The sequence below is a fragment of the Pseudonaja textilis genome, chromosome 9, assembly GCF_049901715.1.
Source record: "Pseudonaja textilis isolate UNSWEBS1 chromosome 9, rPseTex1.2, whole genome shotgun sequence".
In the NCBI taxonomy this organism is placed as follows: domain Eukaryota; kingdom Metazoa; phylum Chordata; class Lepidosauria; order Squamata; family Elapidae; genus Pseudonaja; species Pseudonaja textilis.
In genome coordinates this window covers 11,394,574-11,414,590 of record NC_141998.1, presented here as the reverse complement: position 1 = coordinate 11,414,590, position 20,017 = coordinate 11,394,574, and positions in this window count along the sequence as shown.

Here is a 20,017-nt window from a genome sequence, read left to right as displayed (position 1 = left end):
AGACAAGTGACTGTCCAGGCTCTTCTTAAAAGCCTCCAGTGATGAAGCACCCCCAACTTCTGAAGACAAGCTGTTCCACTGGTTAATTTTCCTTACTGTTAGGAAATTTCTCCTTAATTCCAGGTTGCTTCTCTCCTTGATTAGTTTCCATCCATTATTCCAAGAAGCAGGATCACCCATCCATTCAATTGCAACAGAAGAATTATCCAAAGGGGTTTTCCCATGTCATATTCTTATGATTCACTGCAGAACTTCTTCTTGTGCTTAAGTAATTCATGTGCTTAAGTAATTCATGCAAATTCTCTGTTTGTTTTTTGCTCCCACAAATTTTGAAAATCTCAGTGTGCAGGTCTAATATGAAGTTCATTTTAGTACTTAGCTGCTACCTTCAATCATTTTTCCATTTGCTACAAGACCTTCTGCAACACAAGATCTGCAATATACTGGACTTGTATCGGCATTTGTACAAAGCAAGAATGTCATACATTGCCACAACAGTAATTACCAGGAGATTAGGTGGCATTAAGCACTCCTTAATTTGATGCAAAACAATGATCTCTGCTTCAGCCTTTCTGCCTGAATGGTTTTCCATAAATAATTTGCAAGACCTACAAAACAAACAGAAACTGCTGTGTTTGTGCAGTTGAGGGTTTCTAAGGAGGGAGGGAGGAACTTTTACTATTTTTACAAAAAGTTAAAAGTTTAAAAAATCACTAATATAATATATAGTTCACAAAAAAGCTAGTAAAAGAGCAATGTGTATATTTCTTTATGTACATGATATCTAGATTAAGAAATGTAATAATTATACTGAAGGGGCTTTGCATGTGTACATATTTAATTCAGGCATAACTCATTAAGCAATTGAAGACTGATGCAGCAATAAATGCTGTTGAATAGAAGAGGTGATTGCATGGCAATTATAATGCAAAAGTAGTCAAATGTACTTTGTGTGTGTTTTTGTTATTCATATTGTGGACTTCCAAAAAAAAAAGAATTTCCTCCCTAAATAAAATAGATTGAGTAAAAGAATGTAAGCTAATTCTAGGGGGTTAATTAAGATTAAAGACCTTCAAGACTTAACTATTCTAGCATTTGGTTCCTAGCAGTGGTGGAATTCAATTTTTTTAATACTGGTTCTGTGGGCGTGGCTTGGTGGGCATGGCATGATACTGTAAAATCTTCAGTCAGAGGTGGTTTTTGCCAGTTCTTCAAACTACTCAAAATGTCCACTACTGGTTCTCCAGAACTGGTCAGAACCTGCTGAATACCACCTCTGGTTCCCATGTATAACACAGGATCAGTTCTGTCATTAAACAGAGTGACATGATTGAGAGATGATTGGGAGTGGCATCTTCCCATTCTCTTCATTTACAAGGCATTAATCTGTGTTTCAGAATAATAAAAAAGTAAATGTTTCCCCTGTCCAGTATTGTCTGACTCTAGAGGGCAGTTCTCAACTCCATTTCTTAGCTGAAGGAGGCAGCATTGTTTGAAGACATTTCTGTGGTCATGTAGCCAGCATGACTAAACAACAAGGCACACTGAATGCTGTTATTTTCCCTCTGAAATGGTACCTATTTATCTACTTGCATTTGCATACTTTCAAACTGCTAGGTGAGCTGGAGCTGAGGCACTGAGGTAGATAAAGGGAGCTTACCCCATTGCACTGTATTCGGGTCTCAAACCCAGTTTATCAGCTTTCCATCTGACAAACTCATCACCTTTAACCACTGAGCGATTACACACACACCCTGGAAGAACATGAATATGTATAGCAACTAATTCCTTGGACACTAACTAGCCTGTTATAAAATTCAGATCCATCTAGCTCTTGCATGAGAACATATGCAAAATAATAACTAGTAGAAGAAGTACCTTTGTGTCTTGTACATGAATAGTTTAGGGCTAAAACTAAATATAAAGAAAACCAAACAAATGACAACATGTAGGACAACTAGCCTAAAACTGGCAATGAAGATACCAAAAAAAACCTAATCAAGAAGAGATGCAACCTACAACTAAGAGAAATTTCTTGGCAGAACGATTAATCAGTGGAAAGTCTTGCCTCCAGAATCTGTGGGTTCTCCAATACTGGAAGTTTTTAAGAAGAGATTGGACAACCACTTGTCTGAAATGGTATAGAATTTCCTGCCGGACTAGGGGGTTGGTCCAGAAGACCTCCAAAGTCCCTTCCAACTCTGTTATTCTGTTATTCAAAGTGGTGGATAGCTTTTGCCTTTTAGGATCAACCATCAACAGAAAGGAAAAAGCAGTCAAGAAATATGTCACAGACTAGCACTTGGTAGAGCACCCACGAAGACTGTTGAGGTATTCCCCGTCAGGTGAATGAGTGCACTCAGGGAAACATAGTGAGAGTGGTGAGGAATAACATGCAACCAGCATACAGATACACTGAATAGTAAAATATAGTTTTTACTTCCTGTAAACAGGTAAACAAAGTCCAACAAACAGTCCAAATCATACATGGTTAAAGCAGGTAGTATTCAATACAATCAGTTCAGGGATAATCCAAAAACGAAGTCCAGTATCATAAACAAAGTTCAGTAAACGGAGTTTGCTAACAGTTTGCAAGATTCACAGCACTTCCAGCAGAACAACGTTCAGGCAAAAAGGCAACAAGGAAATGCAAGAAGAGAACAAACCAGGTTTCTGGCTCCATCTTATGGCCTTTGGAGGAACCTCAGCCAATCACAATTACAACATTCTCTTAAAGATACAACAGTATTAAATAACTATCCTGGTTTATATATTGCCAACCCAACTGTTAGGTGACTATCATTCCTAACATTCTCCCCTTTGGGTAGGACAATATATAAAACCTTACAGTTTAAGTCCATAATCCTCACAGCAAGTCTTATGTTTTACAGTGCCTTACGCTTTCATAAAATGATCTGCAATGTTATCCTCTGACATGCAATACTCCAGTGTAATCATTTTACTTTGAACACATTGCCTCACATTCAGATATCGTAAATCGGTGTGTTTTGATCTTGTCTTTACAGCGAGATTGGAAGCTATCTGAATTGCTGATTGGTTATCTTCATATACAACAATAGGTTCCTTTACATCAATTCCCATGTCTATCATTAGTTGTTTATAACATACTAAGTCTGTACATAATAGAGACAAACATGAGAATTCAGCCTCCATTGTTGATAAGCTTTGATGTTTTTTGTCGAATAGCCTACCATCCAATTAACACCTTTCCTAATAACACTACAGTACCTGACATTGATTTACATGTAGGTGTGTCTGTAGTGAAACTTGCATCGGCATATGCAGTTAAACTTAGCTCATCCTTAGGCTCCAAATATAATGCATAATGCATCGTTTGTTTAAGATATCTCAACAAACGCTTAGCAGCTTTCCAGTGCCTTTCAGTAGACTCTGCATGAAACCTGGCTAATTGGTTGACACTATATGCTATGTCTGGCCTAGACCAATAACTAAGATAGGATAAGCTACCAATCAATGATTGATAAATGTCTTTATCAAAAACAGGACTTTGCACATCACTGTGTTTAAATGCCTGGCTCACTGGCATCTTAGCCAGCTTACAAAGTTCCATTTTAAAGTTCTTCAGTAATTGGTTAATTTTATCTGCCTGTGAGATTTTGTTGCCTCCCCTAGTTTTATCTATTTTTAAACCGAGATACTGTTTAATCTCACCTAAATGTTTTATTTTCAATTTCTTCTCTAACAGTGAAATAATCTCAGTAGCTTCTTTCTCAGTCTTAGTGATTAATGCTATGTCATCAGTGAACAATAGCAATAATGAAATTACACTATCATTTTCCTTTTTGAATAAACATGGATCAGCCATGCCAGCTACAAAACCTATCTTTGATAATTCCTTCACTATGCATTGATTCCATTCATAGCCTGATTGCTTCAAGCCATAAAGATTCTTTTTTAATCTCCAGCAATCAGTTGTATTATCATTTTTGATACCTAAAGGTTTCTTTAAATATATAGTGTATTGCAATGGTGCGTGAAGATATGCTGTCTCAACATCTAAATGGTTTATTATGTATTTCTTCTTATCTGCCCACACTAATGCTGCTTGTAATGTGGTAACCTTCAGACTAGGTGCAAACACCTTGTTGTAGTCATTGGCTGACTGATTGAACCCTTGTGCTACTAATCTGGCTTTATGGGAAACAGTCCCATCTACACCTGTCTTAATTTTATAAATCCATTTATACCCTATGGCATGCTCACCTGGTGGTAACCTGACATTTGCATATACCTCCAAACTTTCTGAGGATTTCAGTTCCTTATCCATTGCTTCCTGCCAAGCAGCCTGATCCTTAGCAGGATACAGTTTCAGTTCATTATAGTTAGTAGGAACTATATTTACTTGGCATGCTATACTAGCCTGATATCTATCTGGTGGTCGTGTTACACAGGTTGAACCTCTAGGCAACTCAGGGCTTACTGGTGGATTCTCCTGTTCCACCTGCTCCTGTTCTTCTACCTCCTCCTGTGCCTGTTCTTCCTCTTTAATGGCTATCAATGGTTTAACTATCTCATCATTAGGGACTACTTGGATGTCGATAACAACATCATTGTTAGATTCCTGTTCTAGTTTATGCCACCCAACGTGCTCAAGAAATTTAGCACTAATGCTACAGTAAATATTAGCTGTGCCTGGAGTCCAAAATCTAAACGATCTATGGTTGGCCTCGTAGACTACGAAAAATAATTTCCTAGCTCTATGTTGTCCTTTCAGTCTTACTGTGAGGGAATATGCACCCATGCTGGAGCTCCAAATGTGTGTAGATAACTTAAATTTGGTTTTCTGCCATGCCAACGAGTGAATGGCAATTCACCAGTTGTTGTGTTCACCACATTATTTAAAACATGGTTGGTACACATTATGGCTTCACCCCACAGTGTTTCAGACAAATCTGAATTGGATAACATAGTGTGAGTCATGGCTTGTAACATTTGCCCTCTTCGTTCTATAAACGAGTTATGTTGTGGCCTGTAAGGTGCAGAATGCTTATGCTCGATACCAGCCAATTTCAACATTGTTCAGAATCTATTATTAATAAACTCATCCCATTATCTGAAACTAAAGTAATTGCTTTATGTCTCATTTTCCTTTCTGCAAATCTTAGCCAATTAAAGAAATGTTGGCACATTTCTGTTTTGTTTTTCATTAGATAGCAGAAACCATACTGTGAGTAATGGTCCATTATACTCAAAACACAGCAGGCACCTCCCAAACTGGGTGCCTTAGGACCAATTATGTCAGCATAAACAACCTCTAAAGGTTCTTTGGTCTTAAACCCATTCAGTCTGTTTTCAGGAGTAACCTTGCTTTTCTCCTGATTACAGGCATTACAGTTTAAGTATTTGCTACAAGGTTTTAATTTTACTCCCTCTGACAATTTAAGAGTTTGTTTCAACATTTTGAAATTAATGTGCCCCAGACGTCTATGCAGTAAATGTATACATTCGTCATGTGGCTTAACATTGTTATAAACTGAGTTAGCCATCTGCAATTGGTCATCATGTTTCACATATAAATCATTCTCTAAAGTAGCAGTAACGCTTTTACCCTCTTTCTCTATTATACAGTTATCTCCTGTAAAAGTTACTACATAACCAAGATTAACTAAAGCCGTTACTGATAACAAATTAAATTTCAGTTTAGGTACATATAACATAGTTAAATGCTCATTTACACAAGAACAATATGCAGTACCTTCACCAGACGCTTTCATCTTCCATCCATTTGCCAATGATACATGTTGCTTACTCATAGACATCTTTTCAAACCTCTCTCTATTTCTAGTAATGCATTGCGATGCTCCACTATCAACAACCCACAAATCATGGTTTACAGTTGAATTGCTAGACATAGCTAAACTAACATTCTTCTTAGCCTTCTGGTGATTACCAGTATTCTGTCATTTGCCCTTCTAACAGAATCTAGCTATATGTCCCCTAGCTCCACAAGAATAACATTTCCTAACAGTATAGGCAGTTGAAAACTAATCCTCTTCTTGTGGTTGTTTCTCTCTCAGTTGGTCTCTATCCAGCCTTCTTCTTGCCTCTTCTAACAATTGTCCAGTTATGTCAGTCAATGTCAGTTCATTTCTAGTCAGGACTTCCAGTGAAGATACGTAATCATCATAACTTTCATCCAATGAGGAAAGAATGATGTAAATCTGATGCAGCTCTGAAAAAATCAGTTCCTTTTCATGTAGCTCTTAAAAAGTTCTTTTTCATGAAGTTCAAATGAGCTAATGTATCTCCACCTTTCAGAAGACGTGCTCTAAACAGTTTATGTGTAAGATGTATGTGTGCACCTATCCTGTCACAAACATAAATCCTCTTCAAATTCTCCCAACACCTAGCAGCAGATTCTTCTCCATGAATATGGACTAGCTGCTGGTCACTCAGTGTTAGTCCAATTATACAAAGAGCTTGTTCATTGTTCCGTTTAAAGTCAGCTAACTTTTTGGCATTGTCCTCATCATCTGGATCCCAAGCATTTACATCTGGTGGATCCTGAACTGCAGCCCATAACCCTTCCCTATGCAGAAGTAGACTGCACTTCATAGACCAGGAAACATAGTTTGTTCCATCCAACCTGGTTATCAGTGATAGACTTGTTGACGGGTCTTTTGCCATCTTTACCAGGACAGTAACTCACAATTAAACAGTAAACAGCTGTCTGTATACAGTACTGTGTATTCCCACTAACTCTCAGTTATCTGAGTCTGGTATGAACTGGGCCCATAACCAGTGTTGAGGTATTCCCCATTAGGAGAATGAGTGCACTCAGGGAAACGTAGTGAGAGTGGTGAGGAATAACACACAACCAGCATACAGATACACTGAATAGTAAAATGTAGGTTTTACTTCCTGTAAACAGGTAAACGAAGTTCAACAAACAGTCCAAATCATACATGGTTAAAGCAGGTAGTATTCAATATAATCAGTCCAGGGATAATCCAAAAATGAAGTCCAGTATTATAAACAAAGTTCAGTAAATGGAGTTTGCTAACAGTTTGCAAGACTCACAGCACTTCCAGCAGAACAACGTTCAGGCAAAAAGGCAACAAGGAAATGCAAGAAGAGAACAAACCAGGTTTCTGGCTCCATCTTATGGCCGTTGGAGGAACCTCAGCCAATCACAATTACAGCATTCTCTTAAAGGTACAACAGTATTAAATAACTATCCTGGTTTATATATTGCCAACCCAACTGTTCAGTGACTATCATTCCTAACAAAGACCTTGGAAATTATACATGTTTGAATATTTCCCAACCCCAAAACAGTCTGAAAAACCCACCCCAACAGAGCAATGGCAGTTTCTATTGTGCAAATAATCCTGAATCTGAAAAATAAAGTTGGACCTCAATAACCAGGAAGCAATCCAGATAACATTTTGGAGGCAATAGTCTTTTGAATGCTCACATTATTGCTGCCTATATTTCACATATGAGATACAAATACTCCCTGCTTTCTTGATACACCTAGTAAGATTTTGTAGATATAAAATCTTGTGGTGGGAATGATAGACTCATGATCACACCTTATGAATATTTATTTATTTATTACATTTTTGTCTAGCTTTCTTCCATGGTTTCCTTGCCCTTCCTCATATAGTCCTAATAGTTTTGTGAGTGGATTATGCTCCAGGTAAGTGACTGCCCCAACCATATCTGGAAAGCTGAAGTCTAATAGCGCATGCCTAATAATCTAACCATCATCCTATTCTTTTTTTTTTCCTGGCTAAAATCTGCATGTTATCATAGCAAAAATGAATTTCAAGCAAGTTATTGTGTGTTAGTTGCTACTCACTTATTAAAATGCTTAGCTTTTTGAAATGCCAGTTAGTTGTCTTTGTTTGCTTGCTTTTTAAAAAATCCCATGCTTTCACTGAAATATTCTTGAAAAAGCTGCTCTTGGGGAATCTTGTCTGATGACTTTCCCTAGAGTGCTATGTAAAATTGTCTCCATTTAGTGAGTCGATGGATGGTCAGCATCATCCTTGTTCTCCCAAGAAATCTTAAGAGATTGCAGGTAGCTGACTTACAACCAATTCCCATGCCAAATAGTTCTGCTCAATAGACTTGTCAATAAAATGCTGGCCCTATTGAATGGCATAGGCATTTAGGGGTCACCAGTCAATGAGAACTTTCCATGAGTGATGTCGGAAATGAACACTTTGAAATACAGGCAGCAAAGTGAGACTCCCGAAGGAGGAATAAAATGACTCAATTTTCAATCTCTTGCTTTGTCAATTTCCCCTTTGAGAGGAAGGAGGGGTGACCTAGAATTCAGTCAGTTCAGCCTCTAAACATCTCTGAGATAGACACAGTTCAGCTGCATGTGAAGACTCAATCTGCTGCCTGTGGCAAGTAGAAACTGTTCTGTGCCAGAGGCTTTGTGAAGAGGAAAAGCCCTTTTTAGAGAATTGGTCCCGGGGATACAAATTCACAAGAACTGGGAATTCACAACAGCAACAGTTGGCAGTTGGTTCTAAAAGGTTCAGAGTGTCTAGCCCAGTCAAAAACAGGATGAAAGGTTAGGAAACAGAGGTCAGCAATGAAACAAGCCAATCCTCAAGCCTGCCAGGGAATCAATATGTGTGTCAGTGTGTGTTTTTGAGATTCCTAAAGAACCAATAAGCTAGTTGGTGAAAATCTTTGGACTGTAGCTTGGTGCATCTTTAAAAGAACAGATCCATCTGAATAATTTCAATACATGCATATACAACAATAATTCATCCCTTTGAGCTGTTCCCAACAGTCAAGTAGAATAAACATCACTTAAATAAATCATCTAACATCCATGTCTGCTTTCTTACAAAGTGTATTTAGAGTGCCTGGCATGATTGTTTGCAAAACAATGTTGTGATTTGCGTCAGAGGGAAGAATACCAATAATCCTAAACAACAGAATAAGGTTTGGGGGTTTTGAATGCCTTTGATTTTGGAGCCCCCATCTTAGAGTATGTAACAGCCAGAAACCTAAACTATCAATTCTTTTTCATGTCATTATTTAAAACAGCCATGGAATGTGTTAAGTATGGTCAGTGGGTCCCATGAATAGACGAGACTTGGGTAGTGAACAACAGCTTTTTATTTTACAGATAGATTCTGAGACAGGGCAGCCCTAGTGCGCAGCAGCTCTTCTTATAGAGCTGGCCACGGCTAGACAACCAATGACAACTCTTTAAGTTTGCCGCGCTTGGTTTCAGCCAATCGCGGCAAACCCTGTATGAGCCAATCAGGAATGTTCAAGCCAGCCAATCACGATCTGGCTTTTCTGAACCAATAGGAACGCAGGGTTTCAAGCCTGCTAATATGGAACACCCCTCCCCTCTTGGTTCCGTCCAAGTGGTGGGGTAACATAGTCACGTAAATAGGCAGTTCTTTGGACCTGCCTACTTGACTTGCGCAGTTCCTGTCTCTGGTCGTCGTCAGGTTCGGACGGGCTCTGTGTCGCTCTCAAGCTTCTCGATGGAACTGCCTGGAAGGGTGAACTGGGCCTATAGCTGCGACTCCCGCCTGGTGTATCCGGGTTTGTCGAGTCATTTGCTCTGTCGCTCCCGCCTGGATTCTCTGGGCTGGTTGAGCTTGTCCGGCTGCTACTTCCAGGTGAAACACCCATCTGCCTCGGTTCCCTGTTCCTAGGTAAGTATTGCTGGTTTAATGTTTGATTTTTATTTAATGTGTGTGTGGGGGTGTTCTGCTTGCGCAGATACTGGTTCTTTTTCTAAGTTTGAGGTTCCCCCCCCCCTCTGATTTCCTGGTTGGAGTCTGTGAGGGGAAAAGTGGCCAGTCTAGACCGTAGCTGGTCAATGTGCCTCTTCCAGCTCCTCCTGTCGGTGGTCTCGAGTCGGTAGGACCGGGGGCCGGTGACTTGGGTGATCTTTGCAGGTAGCCATAGTGGGTCCCCAGTAAAGTTTTTGGCAAAAACAGTGTCTCCCACGTTGAAGGCTTGGTGTCTACTAGTAGATCCAGGGGGTTTCTCTGGAGTGTAAGTAGGGTGCAAACGGTCTAGAGGTGACCAGAGCCTTCTGCCTATGAGTAATTCCACTGGGCATTTGTTTGTGGTGGTGTTGGGTGTGATGTGTTGTATTAGGAGTATTTTGTTGATTTTTTTCGTGGATGTTGCCATGTTCAATCTTTTGGATGGTCTTTTTTGTGAACTGAACCATGCGTTCAGCTTGTCCATTCGCCGCTGGGTGAGCGGGCGATTTCAATGCATGTCGGATGCCACGGTCTGCCAGGTATTGCTCAAATGCCAATGCGGTAAATTGAGGTCCATTGTCAGATACTATCACATCTGGCAGACCATGCGTGGCGAAAAGTTTGTTTAATTTTTTGATAACGGCTTCTGTGGTGGTTGTTTTCATTTTGTTTACTTTGAGCCAATTTGAGTAAGCATCAACAGTGATTAAAAAGGTATGTCCTTTGGTTGGCCCTGCGAAGTCAATATGGATTCGCGACCAGGGGCCTCTAGGGGTTTCCCATTCTAGTGGTGGAGCTGCAGGGGGAGTCGAGCGAGTTTCTTGACATCTGCTGCAAGCGGCAACCCAAGTTTCTATTTGTTTGTCCATGCCTGGCCACCAAGTGTAGCTTCTGGCCAGGGCTTTCATTCGCACAATGCCCGGGTGCCCGTCGTGCAGCAAGTGTAGAACTTTTTTCTGTAATGTTTCTGGTATAACCACCCAGTCTCCCCAAAGAATGCACCCCATTGTGAAAAAAGTTCAGTTTGCCAGTTTTTAAACGGTTTAAAGAGTTCATTTTTTTCGCTTTCTGGCCAACCTCTCTCCACCCAGCTGAGGACTCGCGCCTTCTTGTTTCGCGGGCAATGTCTTGCGCAGTCAATGGCAGTGTGGTTACTGTTTCTATTTGTAAAATTGATAATGTGGGTGCTGGGTCATCTTGCACGTCTGGTAGGGGGGATCAGCTTAAAGCGTCAGCGTGCGAGATGGTCTTGCTGGGTCGGTGTGCTAAATGGTAATTATAAGCGGCAAGAAATTCAGACCATCTTGTCATCCTAGGTGACAGGATGGTTGGAGTGGGTTTGTTCCCAGCCAAAATGCCTAGTAGGGGTTTGTGGTCTGTAATAATTGAAAAAGTCCTACCATAAATGTATTCGTGGAATCTTTTCACTGCGGAGACAATGGCTAGGGCTTCTTTGTCCAGCTGGCTGTAGTTCCTTTCCAGCTTGGACAGGGTTCTTGAGAAGAATGCGAGGGGAGCCTCTTTCCCATTCAGCAAGGTGTGGCTTAGGATTGCCCCAACACCAAAGGGTGATGCGTCGCATGTGACAGTCAGCAGCAGGGTTTCATTATACTGAATAAGGACTGCGTCAGAAGTTAAAAGGTTTTTTATTTGTTGGAAGGCGTGTTCCTCCCACCTTCCCCAGGTCCAGGATGCCGCTTTATCCAGGAGCCTATGCAATGGTTCTGCGACAGTCGCCTTCTGGGGTAGGAAAACATTATAGAAATTAATGAGTCTAAGGAATGCTTGGAGTTCCGTTTTATTTTTCGGTCTGGGGGCTTCCTTGATGGCTTTTAGTTTTTTGTCAGTAGGGTGAATTCCATGTCTATCTAGGAGGTACCCCAGGAATTCAACCCTTTCAGTACATAGTTGGCACTTCTCTTTTTTTACTTTGAGGCCAGAGTCTTTAAATTTTTGTAAGACTGCTCTTAGCCGTTTCTCCAATTGTTTCTTATTGGGGGCTGCTACTAGCACATCGTCAAAATAGGGTACAACTCCTTTAATTCCCTGCAGCAGTCTTTCCATTAGGTTTGGAAGATGCCCGGTGCAACGCTGACTCCAAATTGGAGTCGGTTGCATTTAAATGCCCCTCGATGTGTCATGATCGTTTGTGCCTTGGCTGTTTCAGCATCGACTGGCAGTTGTTGATAGGCTTGTGCCAGGTCGAGCTTTGCAAAGATTCTGCCACCCCGCAGTGAGTGTAGGAGATGCTGGACTCCTGGCACAGGGTAGGCACTCTGCTGCAGGGCATGGTTCAGGGTGGCCTTGTAGTCTCCACAGATTCTCAGGGAGCCATCTGGTTTGATGGGGGTGACAATAGGTGTTTCCCAATGGGCATGGTCGATAGGTTCTAAAACCCCTTGCGCGATGAGCTTATTTAATTGCTCGTCTATCTTAGGTTTGAGTGCAAATGGCACTCGGCGTGGCTTGAGGTGGATGGGAGCGATGTCTGGGATAAGATTGAAGGAGATTGGGGACCCCTTGTACTTGCCTAAAGTGTCATCGAAGACCTCTTGGAAGTCTCGTACGAGCGTCACCTGCCAATCTTCTTCATCTGTGTGATTGATGCCTGCCATCTCGATCCCTAGCGGTGTGAACCACTGTAATCCAAGTAGGCTGGGGCGGTCTTTATCTACAATTGTAAGTAGTAAAATATTGGTGTGGTTTTTGTAGGTGATCTTGAAATGCCCGATGCTAGCCACTGGGATGCGGTTCCCTTGGTAGTCCCTCAGGATCAATTTCTGGTCACTTAGTTCTTGGCAGCATATGCTGGGTATTAGATGCTTTATGGTGTGCCAGGAGACCATGGAGAGGTAGGAGCCAGAATCTACCTCCATGGTGCATGGTTGGTTTTCGATACTGACCTCGATGCGTATTTTCCGTGCATCTATTGATGAAGAATGGGCGATGATAACTGTTTGGTGTGTTTCTTCTCTTCGCGGTGCCTCGTTGAATCTTCTGTTTCGGCCATCCCTGCTCCACCGGCTGTCAGTCTGGCGGTCCCGGTTTTTGGTGGGGTTGCCATCTTGTCTTCTTGGGCTGTTGCCTCGACGCCGGGGGCTGAAGTTTCTTTTATTACAGCATATTTTAGCGATATGCCCCCACTTCTTGCAATGTCGGCAAACAGTGTCCAGGAACTTGCATTCGGAACACGGGTGATTTCCTCCACAGCCGGCACACTGGTACCCCGACTTAGGACCTCACCGGTCTCACCGATCGCGTTCCGAGTGAAGTCGGTGAATTTCTTCTTCTTTGCTGTCAGAAAGGGATTCAGCGTCACCATGGTGGGTGGTGGCTGTGAGTTTTTCTGGTGTGGTAGTTGCCTCGCTGGTCGATTGACGATCGGTTCCATTTGAACGCTGCATTCGGGCCACTGATTTGCGGGTAGCTTCGGCTGCGGTTGCTTTGGCTATGGCATCAGCAAGGGAGATGTCACCCTTGGCCATTAGTCTGCTTTGGAGTGCTGGGTCTTTCAGGCTGAGAACGACCCAGTCTCGCATGGCCTCATCCAGGTTAGCGAATCCGCACAATCCTCCAAGGTCCCTCAGGTCGGCCATGAATTCACCGATGCTCTCGCCCTTGCGCTGGTCTCATTGATAAAAATCATGCCTTTGGATAAGAGTTGGTACAGCCGGAGAGTAGTGGTTTCGGAGGATGGGAGCTAGGTTTTCCCAATCCATCATTTTGACGTCTGCGGGCTTTGCTAATGCCTTGGCCATTTTGAAAACGGCGGGTCTGCAGTGCATTAAAAATACTGCCCATTTCTTGCTGCCAGTGGCATCTTTCAAATTGTTGGATTCCAAAAACATTTGGAAACGATCAATGTAGGACTCCCAGTCCTTGCTAGCTGGGTTAAAAGGTGCGGGTGGCGTGGCGCGGCTGGCCATTTCGCTGGTCGTCTCTGCGCTGTTTGCCACGTGCTGGTTAGCCTTGTTGTCTCAGAATCCCATCCTCATCGCCAGTGTTAAGTATGGTCAGTGGGTCCCATGAATAGACGAGTCTTGGGTAGTGAACAACAGCTCTTTATTTTAGAGATAGATTCTGAGACGGGGAGCCCTAGCGCGCGGCAGCTCTTCTTAAAGAGCTGGCCGCAGCTAGGCAGCCAATGACAACTCTTTAAGTTTGCCGCGCTTAGTTTCAGCCAATCGCAGCAAACCCCGTATGAGCCAATCAGGAACGTTCAAGCCAGCCAATCACGATCCGGCTTTTCTGGACCAATAGGAACGTAGGGTTTCAAGCCTGCTAATATGGTACAGAATGAATCAGTTTTGCCATACTATAGAGGAACCTAGGCACAGCACCATTGGACAAAATAATTGCAACATTTGAGATATGTACTGTATAACAGTTATCATCATTAGCCATTCAGTTGTATCTTACTCTCAATCACTCAATCAGGCCCTTCTGCCTCATACCACTTCCCTCAGATTTACCATGGTCATCCTGGTGTCAATCTTTATAGCGTCCATCAATGGGTATTAGGGCATCCCCTTCTTTTTCTGTTTATCACTCCCAGCGTAATTGATTTTTCAAGTCAGTCCATTTGCATGATATGCCAAAGTATGATAGCCTTTGTATGGTGATCTTGACTTTGGGTGAGATTGATGAGATTTGGTCTAGGACTTCTTTGTGAGTTTTGCAGTGCTTGGGAATGTATAATATGTGTATAATAGTGCTGGTTCTTAAACAATTTGGGGAGCTGTTCCTGGAAACTGGAACTAGAGAAAATGAGGAATCGGAAGTCTAAAACTGGAGCTAAAAGTCAAGAATAAAAGCCTGAAACATAGGAATTGATTAGGTCTAGAAAAGCTTCTGTTTGGTCTTATTGTTGTGTTTGGCCACATGAACAATGAAGATGAAGTGAGAAAAATTCATTTTCCTTATTGCCAATATTTACAAATTAGACAATTTGCTTGATTGGCCTGGACTTTTCCTCTTCTAGGAGAAGAGAAATCTGTTTGCCTTTTGCATGGGGGGAATCAGTCTATAGCTATAACTATCACCCCCTTGGAGAATTTGGTCCCACTAATTGCATGTGAAGGACCTCAAAAGATAAGTGAAAGATTGATCAAGGTGCACCTGAATCCCAACAAGTTTAAGGAATGGTCAGGTTGAAAATGATAGCACTCGAGTTCTTCAGTGCAATTGCTTCTAATATAAAATAGCAGTTTGACCTTATGGCCCGTAACTATAGCCATATTCTCAAGCCCAGCTCAGATAATAAAGCAGCTGGTAGCAGGAGGGTGGGAGGAGAATGCCTATCGACAGGACTTCACTTGCACAGCTAGTGCAAGAAACAATTTGCAGCTAAATAAAAAAGTATTTGCAAATATTGTATAGAATACATGTTTGCATCCACACAACTATTAAGCCCACTCATATCATATCAGCAAACATCATGTCAGCTTGAAGAGGTTCCTAGTTATTTTTCTCCCTTCTCTTCTCCTGCTGAAATGTTTTTCGATGCCTGAGTGAATCAAAATGAATGTAAATGAGGTTTATTAAGTCAACCCCGTATGGCTTTGCATTGTTGGTGTTTGTAGCCTGTGACAGGTTAGTTATTGCAATTTGAGGAAAATGTCACCAGCACAGCAGTCTACAGGAGAAACTTTTTAAAAATTATAGTAATATCAGTGCTGTGACATGGGGTGCTGGTGCTCCTTGGGAGTCGTTTACACAAACAGAGGACATACAGAGAGGCTGGATAAAAAAAAACAAAGAAAACAGTGGCAAATATAGTTGATATGGCAAGGAGGTTATACTGTGATGTAGAAAGAAGTGAGCATCAATTGCTGTTAGCTTCCAAGTGAACATCTGTATGGTTAACAACTTACTTTCCTGTATTCCATTGAAAAGAACCCTCCATGCGTTATGATAAAACACTGATGCAAACTCTGCTGGTCCACAACTTTCCCCAAAGAAACATTAAAAAGAAATGAAAAAATATGAGGCAAAGTTGCATACGAAGAGTGAAAGTTATATTTTTAGAAGTGTTTACAGCAGTGAAATGTATATTAAAGCACTGCAAAAATTTATGTGACAAAAGAATGATAGGAAAAAAAGAACATTTCTGTCAACAACTGCATAAGTAAAAAGAAGATGCATGCTTTGAACAAACAGAAAGAGTGACTGGATTTTCTGTGGACTTTTAAAAAAGCCATTAGACCAGAATTTGACTCTATTAATACAAACAGGAATAAGGAAAAGGAATCTCATTTCCAATCTCTACATGGTCATAAAATTCACTTGGGCCAGTCATTATTTCTCAACCTAATTTACTGCTTAGGATTGTGAAATCAAAAGTAGCAGGTACTTAATAGACAGCATGTATTACTACAACTGAAGATGGGACGGACAGATTGGATAGATAGATGATAGATTGATAGATTACATGACATATGCATTTATATTATGTTCGAGTGTGTTTCTGCAAGATGAAGTTCCTGCACACCATGTTTTGAGTTATCTCATCATGTTAACCTTTACTTGTCATCGCCAAATACAGTGGTGGGATTCAAATATTGTTGCCATCGGTTCAGTGGGCGTGGCTTGGTGGGTGTGCTTTGCATGGGTGCACATACTTGCATGCACACATGCACTTTGCACAGGAGCAGAGGTGTTTGCGAGGTGCAGAGGTGTTCTAACCTCCTACAAGCCTGCACGATCTCGGTCACTTCAGCAGCTGCACTTCAAATTCAGCAGATAAAGGTGAGTATGGGAGCCTGGGTGGGCGAGCGGGCCCAACAGCAGAGCGGTGGAGAGAACCGGTTCGGTCTCCACTGCTCATCGCTCCTACCAGCTTGCCAGAACCGGGCTGAACCAGTCGAATGCCACCACTGACCTAATAACAGAAGTTGTAAAATATTAAAATAAAGGATAAACTGCAGTTTGAAGTCACATTGCCTACTTTATATTGTTTCCTTAACCCATAAGAAGCAAAATGTTTTTAAAAAGGCTACATTATATTGAAGAGTAATGGTTTCTTAGCAAAAGTGGAGACTGGCTTTCATGCTTTGATGGATATTACAAATGTTGGTAGTTTTTTTTTCTCATTCCTCTGTAAGTTTAAGATAATTATAGGGTACTAGCCCTTCTTGAAGAAACAGTACCTTTGTTAGAGCTAACTATATTAAGCTCAGGTTAAGTTCCAGAAGTCAAGATATGGTAAGGAGAAATTTATCATTGTTGCCAGGGCTTCACAGTCAGGTCCAGCTAAAACTAATCTACAAGCTGAGCAAGAGTTTCTACTAGCTCTATACAGATCCAAGTTATATAAATGCAGAAGAACCTCAAATTGTGGACTTGCACTTTCAGATGGAGAGCAGCAGTTCATGTGGCTTTTTTTGAAGATGACTCAAAAAATTCCAGTTGGTGCAAAATGTGGTAGTCAGCATTTTCATGGGGGAAAGCAGCTCATGTCATATAACATCAATTCTCCAATCACAGCATTGGTTATCAATTAATTTATAACCCAGTTCAAAATACTGTTATCACCTATAAAATATTGTATGGCTTAATTCCAAAAGACTTCAGATACCATCTCCTCCAGGCATTATCTGCCTGGCCCATGTGTTCTGGAAGGGAAGGAAAAGAATTCAAATGAAAGCCCAAACAGCTCAAGAAATGCAGAGATATCACAAGATTTATTTCGGTTTTTCACAGATGCCATTTGATACCATGATGGCTGTTTTAAGGAATGGGGTGCTCACAGTTGAACCCAAGTGATGCAAATTGAAGTTGCTTCAGAAGCAACAATTGCAACTGTACCATACCAGAAACTCCCAGATAAGATTATATCAGATTAAGCAGTGAAGTTCTTTGCAAGAATATTATTAATTTGTAAGAATGTGTATCCTTGTAAAGTGAGAAGAAACACAGAATATTATTTATTCTGAATAAATTATTTAACACTGTACTCCAAGAGACACTACTTCCTTATACCTGTTTCTCATGGAACAATAGCTTTCAGTTTTCAAACAATAGTAAAACACACAAGTCACTTAGCATATTTAAGCTAGATCAATATTAGACAGAATATTTACAAGACATAAGAGCCAGATAACATTATTTGTCCCCTGCAGCTATCCACTGTGAAAGGTGCTTTGGGTTCATTGATGAAGGAAGGCAAAATTCTGAGTCTGACAGAAACTTGTTCTGATTTTGTGTATTTACAGTATTTCTCCACTAAATTATTTCCAAATCACTAAGTCATTTTATAAGGCCAAAGGAAAACATCAACTGCAACCATTGTATGTGTGTATATGTGTGGGGGTGGAGTGGGGGCCTCTTTTGAGATACAGGCCAGAAACACTGAAAATGTATCCGCCCATTTGCAGGCTTTGTTAAACACTTTGTAAAGTGACAGTAAGATTTTTTAAATGCTGCCAGTTCTGCTTTAACTGTTTGACAAGAAAGATGATATGACAGGAACTAGAAACATGGACACAAGGAGATTTGGCCAATTATAAACTCTGTCTAGTATATAAAGAAGTATTTTGCCCCCTCCCTTAACTTTAATTGAAAATGTTGGATTGCTAGTAATTGCAGACATCGGCTCTCAACACAGACACACAATTCCCCGGGATTATGTTGTGATAGGATCCAGTCTGCAGCTTTAAATCTATGCACAGTCCCAGGTAGCATTAAACCAAAACTGGTACATCACATTCATTTAATTCTGAGTGAATAAATGTACATACAAAATCTGTCTCTTATCCAAGTGAATTTAATTTGCAGAATGAGTAAGTCTTTTTATGCAATGTGTTCTGGTCACAATTTCCTTTGTTCTGGAGTGGCCCCAAGACTTGATCCAGCAGAGATGGTTGTTAATGTTTGCTTTGTATATCTGTCATGGCACTCTGTGGGCAAAGGAATCTTTGCCATAACTCAGGTCAAACAAATTAAATCAACTGCTAATTGGTTAATTGGCAAGAGGCTGTACATAGCTGCTAAGAGCAAATTCAGCAGGAAGGTAGGCAGGTTCTATTTACAAGTTAGGAGAACTTCCAAAGGATATTTGTTGGCAGTACCAAATCAGAGAACTACAGATAGTCCTTGACTTACAACAGTTCATTTAGTGACTGTTCAAAGTTACAACAGCACTGAAAAAAGTGACTTACAGATGACTGTTTTTCAGAGATACAATTTTTGCAGCATCCCCATAATCATGTGATCAAAATTCAGATGCTTGGCAACTGGTTCATATTTATGACCATTGCTGTGTCCCAAGGTCATGTTTTCCAACCTTTTGACAAGCAAAGTCAGTGGGGAAGCCAGATTCAATTAACAACCAGGTTACTAACTTATCAACTGCAGTGATTCACTTAGCAACTGCAGCAAGAAAGGTCATAAAATGGGGTAAAACTCACTTAATAACAGAAATTTGGGGCTCAATTGTGGTCATAAGTCGAGGACCACCTGAGTACTCATCATCTTTCTTTTACTTTAAATTGGCAAATTTAGACTTATTTCTGGGTGTAAAAAAACAAAATTAAAATGGATCCATGTCCAATTCCATAGAGCGTCTGAAAAGCTATCAAACAATACTATTTTGTTTTCAAGCTAAGAAACCATTAAGAAGGAAAATAGTGGACTGGAATTTGCTCAACAGATACTTAAACCTGGACAGAGCAGTAACTGGTTCCCTTTTTTCCAGTGGAATTAAATATATTGCATTTCTGTTTAAAGAGAAATATTTGCATTTGCAACATGCATTTTTAAGCCAAATTATATAATTCTTCCTGTTTTCATGGGATTATGCAATTTATCTTTTGGTGAGGCATAGATAATAACCACAGGGAGAGCTGAACAACTATATTTCTCCACTATTTACAAGTGAGGAGTCAAGAAGGCTTATTTAACTTTAGTGTAAATTATCCTGCTGAACTCTGGTTTATTCAACTCCTACCTATACATTGTACCCAGGGAGAGAAGATTGACCTGTGGAAAATACCAGTTGCTGAGAGATCACTTAAGAACATCAAGAACCTCATTATGCATAATCTGATATGCAGACCATAATACATACTGAAAACATTTTTAATTCTTATTGACTAAAGCCTCTTCCTCTCATTCACTAAGGAAGATGAATGTAATAGGAAAATAATCTTGAAATCACAAGGGATCCATTCTTCATCATGATTATTCCAAAATTATAAAATGTGCATTGTGATGTCCAGTGCAAATTGCCCTTCCATTGTTGCATTGTGATCATTACTGCAAATGCTCTGTGGATC